Source organism: Oncorhynchus clarkii, chromosome 6, assembly GCF_045791955.1.
Source record: "Oncorhynchus clarkii lewisi isolate Uvic-CL-2024 chromosome 6, UVic_Ocla_1.0, whole genome shotgun sequence".
Classification (NCBI taxonomy): domain Eukaryota; kingdom Metazoa; phylum Chordata; class Actinopteri; order Salmoniformes; family Salmonidae; genus Oncorhynchus; species Oncorhynchus clarkii.
In genome coordinates, this window is record NC_092152.1 from 73524013 (window position 1) to 73532532 (window position 8520).

Consider the following 8520-nt stretch of genomic DNA (forward strand, 5'->3'; position numbering starts at 1 on the left):
AAAGTGTATCTGGAATATTCTAGAAACCAAAAGCATGAAGTCACAGATTTTTTTTTGGGGGGGTTGTTAAAATAAAATCTATATGCATTAATATTGTTCTAGACCAGCATCTTATCTATTATCTGTACATGGTCTCGAACCCTTTGCCTTATTTTACACTGCCAATCAAAAGGTGTATTTCAGGAAGACATTCTGCAGGTGGTTGGTTTCTGTCTGCTGAGTGTCTACTAATAAACTGTCTTTAGCATTTTCACAATGCTGCTTCTTTTTCATACTTAACACCCTCAACAAACCATTCAAATGTTTTTGTCTCCAACATGTGGAAACAGTCAATAAGACACTTTTTCAGGTAAGAAGACACACTCTAACCAAAGTTGTTCACCCCTGGTTTACATATACTCTTTATTTTGTCTTTACCTATTCCAACATCCATTGGAAGTATACTCAATTCATAGGCGAGGAAAGAAAGCCTAGATTCTCTTTCCCAGTCCACAAGAAATGTTATATTGAAGGAGTAGGTATATGGCTCCTGTGAATGTAATCAAGCCCAGACTACTGCATTTGGGGTACTTGGGCCATCGACTTCCTTTTGTAGCACTTTTACATATTCTGCCATGGGGTTGTGAGAAAATGTTCAGTTTTAAAGCAAATTTCAAGCTATTCTACACATTTTGCAATGAGTCTAAGATGTCATTTTTCTGTTTTAAAGATAATTTCCTACAATATTGCACATTTTGCTTTGTTTTTTAGTGGAGCTGAGTGGTGGATGAATATGTCAACTCAAATTGATCAATATCTAGAGTAGAGAGAATTTGAATAAACGCTGTAGGCTGATTTCCAAAGCAGCCTTCTGTATTAGTCATGAGAACAGTCAGGAAGTTTAAAATTCTGTTTAAATCCATTCAGAAAACAAAGGCCATCCATCTACCTCATTAGTGGGAGAAATCTCTTGACATGCAGTGGAGAGAACTTCTATGTTCTTTCAGCTCCAGGCTACAGAAAACAAGGAACACAAGAAGTCTGCTGGAAATGAAAAAAGGAGACAACTTCTCAACTCATAAACATTGTACTGTGTTAGATATAAAAAATAATAATGATTTGAATTTCAATAATAATTATATTTTCTACTAATGTGAATTAAGCCCACAGCTAAACATTCTAATTCTGCCTGTGAGGCAAACATTAACATGGCTGAAGAAAATTGTGGCAATGTTTCTGCTGTGAAGAAATAACACAGCTCTCTGTTGGTGAGCATAAACACTTTTGCGCGCACACATACACACACACACACAAATAAATGATTGACACTGTGATGGCATGACAACCTGAATCAGATCAACGGGCTGGCCCACTCTCCCATTCATTACCATAACAAATTTGCTGCTTTGCTTTCACTTCTCAATTCAGCGGGTTGCATTCAAGAGACATCTATCTCAATAATATTTCATCAAAGGTTGATGATGTGGGTGAGCTCATCTGATTCATATGCATGCCAGAGTCATTTTCTCACTTTCACATGAATTTCTTGTTTGTTTTGACAATGTGCTGGAACACACCCAAGACGCGCCCCCTGCATTGAACTATTTGGGAGGAAAGCTCATTAAAATGATTTGCTAGGGGTCTATTAATAACTGTTTGATTCCAAGCAAAACGAAACATAAGCCATGTTTAGCTTTTTCTATTGAAAATCCACAGAACACATCCTTATTGAGGACATATCCTTAAACACTGGGCTTTAAGACGTCATCTCATTTGGTTAACAGGCTCATCCACCAACAAGCTGTTGAGCCTGGATACAGGCCTGGTTCAGCATTTGGCAGGATGGCAAGGCTGTGTCTGGCCAATGTCTGAATAGATATTTATTCCAAGGTTAAAATATTTGGTAACACTTTAGTTGAAGGGCACCTACAGAAGGACGTCATAACATATTCAAAAGCCATACATAAACACTTTTATGTACTTATGAAATATATCTGTGTAATTTTATGTTAATTTCTATGGCACATACACCAACGGCCACATTATTGCACTCTTCCCTGTTATTGGACAAATCCAACATGAACACAAGGTGGCAGCACATGATCTGAAACAAATGGAATGATGTTGAAATTCTATTGAACAAGTAAATATTGCATACTGGACAGTAATGTCCAGTGCTTCAATAGAATGTGATGTAACCACAGTGTGAGTTCATACACATGACATGTATAATAAATTGCCACTTGTGTCAGCATATAATTCAAAAGTTGTCACGGCTGTTGTCGGAGCTCAGATTTGAAAGAAAAACATCCGTAAAATCGACTGCAACACTTTTAATTAAGCTATATGCTGCTATTGACATGAATTATGCAACAGCTTTAATGAACTTGTATCAATACACACAGGATCTATAATTAAGCTGGTCACGCAAGCTGGTGGGTGGGTATAGAGTCGTTCTCTAACCTTCAGGCTATAGCTTCTAGAGAGGCGATAAAGCTTGTTTGGATCGTTGCAACATTTGGGTGATAAAAAGATACTCCTGTGTGTCTGTTACTATCTAAAGAACAGAAGTATTCCCCTAATGAAGACATTATGCAGATGTTTTTTAATGTAAAAGTACATTTAGGCTGTGTGGAACATCTGTGCAGTGATGAGGATGGACAGGAGTAAGTATTTTCTGGTGAGACGGTTTAGAGAGGGAGAGGAGAGACAGGGAAAGGACAAAGATAATATATTGACACTTGGTAGACAGAGTGAACAGTTAGTACAAGTTCAGTACAGGTAAATGACACAATTAAGAAAACACGAGTAAATGAGGGATACAAAGTATATTGAATGCAGGTGATTCCACACAGGTGTAGTTCCTAAGAAATTATGCTTAGGGTCATGTATAGAAATACTGGGCAGGTCATAATTTTGGCTGCCATGGCTATGGCCCCATAGGATCAGCAGGCATAAGGATGACAATGCCCCATCCACAAGGCACGAGTGGTCACTGAATGGTTTGATGGGCATGAAAATGATGTAAACCATATGCCATGATCATTTCAGTCACCAGATCTCAACCCAATTGAACACTTATGGGAGATTCTGGCGTGGCGCCTGAGACAGCATTTTCCACCACCATCAACAAAACACCAAATGATGGAATTTATCATGGAAGAATGGTGTCGCATCCCTCCAGTATAGTTCCAGACACTTGTAGAATCTATATCAAGGTACATTGAAGATGTTCTGGCTCGAGGTGGCCCAACGCCATTTTAAGACAAGTTATGTTGGTGTTTTCTTTATTTTGTCAGATACATGTATCTCATCCTATATATCTTACACACATACACTAGGATTGGCTCATATAACCACTAGTCCTTGGTTATAATTTATACATTCCATTAACAACCCTTCAGATAATAAAGGCATGCTTAGTGATGCTTGTCACATTGATGATGAAGAAAATGTGTCTCCTTTTTGTCTCATGAAGTAAAATCATATTTCATGCATGTATGTATTTGAATGTCTATTTCAAATATCATGTGACACTTATGAGGGTAGAATTAATAGAACTACTCAGACAGGATTGCCCTAGTCTATAGGTGCAGAGGTTGGCTAGCTTCTGTAAAGAATGAGTCTATGGTGTATAATGTTCCCCATTCGACACCTCCTCACCTCCAGGCACAGCTAACAAACAGGAACAGATATAGAATCTTAATTTGAGCCAGTTTGCTACAGCAGGAAAATAATCCGGAAACAGGAAATGTGAATTATTATGTGGATTCTAATTAAGGGAGGGGGGGGTGAAACATTTGTAGGGGATGATACATTTGTAGGTGATGATACATTTGTAGGGGATGATACATTTGTAGGGGATGATACATTTGTAGGGGATGATACATTTGTAGGGGATGATACATTTTACTTCCTTTACCAATTGAAAAAAGGTCTCCCTAGATTTTAATCATTGCAGATCAGAGTTGTCTCATGTCTACTGAAGTACTCAAACTGCAGTCTGAATAAAATTTACAGCACACTAACAAGGTTGAAATACTTTGTTTTACTCAGGCTTTTTTCTTGCCCGTGGCTCACAGCATCATTATCTCACACACCTAAAAAGCCCTGCATCTATTTCCCTCTATGCCTTCCTCTACTGCTCCTTTCAAGGAGAGAGAGACATACCGAGCAGAGCATTCAGTAAATCATTTCCATTCTCTGACACCTTCCTTCCTAGCTGTCTATCTCCTCCATCAAGTAGAATGAGGAATGAGAGTGACAGAGAGACACCTGGCCCTGAACAAGTGAACGACTGCTGACAGAGAGAGGACGGGAAAGAGAGGAAGAAGAGTGAGGGGCCCGCATCGCACTGCCTGATGGGATAGAATCGCACGTGGAGGCAACAAACTACATGGGACTATCAGTTATAGTGACAGGGCAGTAGGTGGCATTCTATTAGCAGGCCGGGGGATAGGCCCAGAGCAGAGCCCGTCCCGCCCAGGATGGATGGGCCTTTCTGGTGGGACTAAATTAATACTGGGGAGTCTAGTCTAGTGAATTGCTTTTGGAACAATGTCCTCCTGAGGAGCTAATCAGACAGGAGTTACCAGAGAGTGCCTGTGGGGTTAGGGCTCTGTGTATCAGGGCTGCCTGGGAGAGAGAGAGCAGGTGCACCACCACAGAAACAGGAACTCATTCCAGGGCAGGAGATAGGAGCTCTTGTCTCGTCCCTCTTGGTCACGATGGTACAGTCTTAGACCACTATATATAGACTCTTTACAATATAGAATAACTAAATGTTTTTGATGTATTCATGAATGGCAATTAAAGGCTGGTAGTTTTTCAGGCTGTAAACTTAGATAGTACACTGATACACCACAAGTAACTTATTGAGGTATCTGAGGATCCTTATAGAAGTATTCACATTTCAAATGTGCCTCAAAATGATGTGGTTATATTTTCTGTGAAACTGAAGAAAAAAACATATTCACTTTAATACCCACTATCAAAGTCCAGTCCAGTCCACTGGCTACTGAAACCTCTGCTATTCTAATGTGAACTCACAGAAGTAGAATAACTTGATGTATTTCTGAGTTGGGACCTGACAGGATGAGGTCAGGGATAAAACAGAGTGGATAACAGCACTGAGACCGTACATTACTGGGTCATTAAGATGTGTAAGTGAGCACACTGTATGGTTGTTCTCAATGGAAACCCGGCGTAACTAATGGCGACTTAACGCAAAGTGTTACTGAAAGACATCTATGACCACAGGATGGGGAAGAGAGTGAATGTGCCCTGGCCGGCTAGCGTTCCTTTCAGCCTGACATCAGGCCAGTGTGGCACAGTGGAGAGGCTTGCCTTGCTGCCCTGAGAGAGAAGAGTGCCTCTGGCCAAGTGTCTGTATCACTGCAAACACATTCACAGTGTGATTCACTGCTCAAAGGAGACACATCACAGACTCACAGGCCCATGAAAACACATACCATATTCTATTGTAACTGAGGTTTACTGTACTGTTGGTAGGGACTGCTACTGATGGTTTTGGAGCAGCCATTGTCTTTGTTTACCAAAATTGATATTGAGGATTTCCTAATGATAATATCTGACTAATAATAACCACTCACTAATGACTTAGGGTCTAAAATGCCTTATCCTGCTCCTTGTAACAAAGGCAAACTCCAACACTATGATGATATACAGTAGTACTATGTAATATACTATATGAGGATGAAACAAAAACATGATGATTTGTTGCATGTTCAGTGTGCAAAACTGTTTTTTCCATGTGAAGTTGGTGGGATTGCATGTTGTGACCATCAAATGTAATCAGCTAGCAGCTCTAGTCCCTATCAGCCAGCTTGCTGCACAGCACAGAACACTCCCCCTTCTCGCCTCGGGCAATGGCCACACTCGCACCCTTCCCCCCTCCTGTGTCTGTCTGTCTGTCTCTCTCACCAGCCCCCCCCCCCCACCCCCCAGTGCCCCGGGGCCCTGGGCTCCCACAGTGTCAGGGAGGCTTGAGTGTTGACAAAGCAGCTGGCCTTCAGAAGACACATCAAACCCAGGCCCTGGTTGCGGTTAGGGGCTGAACACTCAACAAAAGGACTCCAAGTTTCAGTCCTGGGCCATTACTAGCCCCAACAACAGAACTACACACCCACAGACAGAGAGAAAGCAGAAAGGCCCTCAAGGGGACATAATATATTATATTCCCTGTTAGAAACAGGATCCCTGACTGCTGAATGAACTCAAAACACGTCCCATACATTGTGAATATTCAGAAGATGGCAGTGGAGTGATGGATTATCATAAATGTAAAGCATAAATCGAGGTTAGGGGGTTGGTGTCATTTTAACACATGCATCCTAATGACAATTCTGGGTCCCCCTAATGCTGGTTTTCTCCCCCTAGGCAACATTAACCGGGCACCTTACATGTGATGTATATTAGATATGACTGGAAGCATCACACTGTTCACTGTGTTACTGTGAATAAAATATTGGACACCAGCCAGTAACAAAGGAAAGTGTATTTGTTTTATATTGGTCCCTTCATCTTCAAAACAATTATTGATCAAGTCCCACAATTAGGAATTAAAGAGAATAGTTCTCGTAGTACACTATATTAGTAGTAGTATACAGTGCATTCTGAAAGTATTCAGACCCCTTCACTTGTTTCACATTTTGTTACATTACAGCCTTATTCTAAAATGGATTAAATTGTTGTTTTTTCCCTCATCCATGAAACTCGAAATTCAGCTCAGGTGTATCCTGTTTCCATTGGTCATTCTTGAGATGTTTCTACAACTTGATTGGAGTCCACCTGTGGTAATTCAATTGATTGGACATGATATGGAAAGGCACACATCTGTCTATATAAAGTCACACAGTTGACAGTGCATGTCAGAGCAATAACCAAGTCATAAGGTTGAAGGAATTGTCCATTAAGCTCTGAGACAGGATTGTGTCAAGGCAGAGATCTGTTGGAGGGTACCAAAACATTTCTGCAGCATTGAAGGTCCCCAAGAACACAGTGGCCATCGTCATTCTTCAATGGAAGAAGTTTGAAACCACCAAGACTCTACCTAGAGCTGGCCGCCCTGCCAAACTGAGCAATCGGGGGAGAATGGCCTTGGTCAGGGAGGTGACCAAGAACCCAATTGTCACTCTGACAGAGCTCCAGAGTACCTCTGCGGAGATGGGAGAACCTTCCAGAAGGACAACCATCTCTGCAGCACTCCACCAATCAGGCCATTATGGTAGAGTGGCCAGACGGAAGTCACTTCTCAGTAAAAGGCACACGACAGCCACCTAAAGGACTCTTAGACCATGAGAAACAAGATTCTCTGGTCTGATGAAACAAAGATTGAACTCTTTGGCCTGAATGTAAAGCGTCACGTCTGGAAGAAACCTTACACCATCCCTATGGTGAAGCATGGTGGTGGCAGCATAACGCGGTGGGGATGTTTTTCAGTGGCAGGGACTGAGAGACTAGTCAGGATCAAGGGAAAGATTAACAGAGCAATGTACAGAGAGATCCTTGATGAAAACCTGCTCCAGAGCGCTCAAGACCTCAGACTGGGGTGAAGTTGAACCTTCCAACAGGACAATGACCCTAAGCACACAGCCAAGACAACAAAGGAGTGACTTCGGAACAACTCTCTGAATGTCTTTGAGTGGCCTAGCCAGAGCCCGGACTTGATCTCGATCGAACATCTCTGGAGAGACCTGAAAATAGCTGTGTAGCAACGCTCCCCATCCAACCTGATAGAGCTTGAGAGGATCTGCAGAGAAGAATGGGAGAAACTACCCAAAAACAGTTGTGTGCCAAGCTTGTAGTGTCATACCCAAGAAGACTCAAGTCTGTAATCACTGCCAAATGTGCTTCAACAAAATACTGAGAAAAGGATCTGAACAACTTTGTTAATGCGATATTTCAGTTTGATTTTTGTTGATAAATTTGCCAAAATGTATAAAAAACTGTTTTTGCTTTGTCTTTATGGGGTATTGTGTGTAGATTGATGAGGGGGGAAAATATTCTATACATTTAAGAATAAGGCTATAACATCACAAAATGTGGAAAAGGTGATGTGGTCTGATTACTTTCTGAATGCAACGTAGACCTGTCATCTACAGAGGTGAAAAGATGAGAGATTTAACTGAAGCACTGAACGTTTTCCCCTGTGATTAGAGTCTTATAGACGACCACATGATGGCACTAGAAAGGATTCTTTATCAAGACTTAAATTGAAAATATTCCTCAAATAATGTCAAAATAGAAATATGGTAAAACCAAAACAAGAATAGCTGAATAGCTAGGGTTAGGGTTAGGGTTAGGGTTAGGGTTCGGGTTCGGGTTCGGGTTAGGGTTGGGGTTGGGGTTAGGGTTGGGGTTAGGGTTAGGGTTGGGGTTAGGATTAGGGTTAGGGTTGGGGTTGGGTTTAGGATTGGGGTTACGTTTGGGGTTAGGGTTAGGGTTAGGTTTGGGGTTGGGGTTGGGGATAGGGTTAGGGTTAGGGTTAGGGTTGGGGTTGGGGTTAGGGTTAGGGTTAGG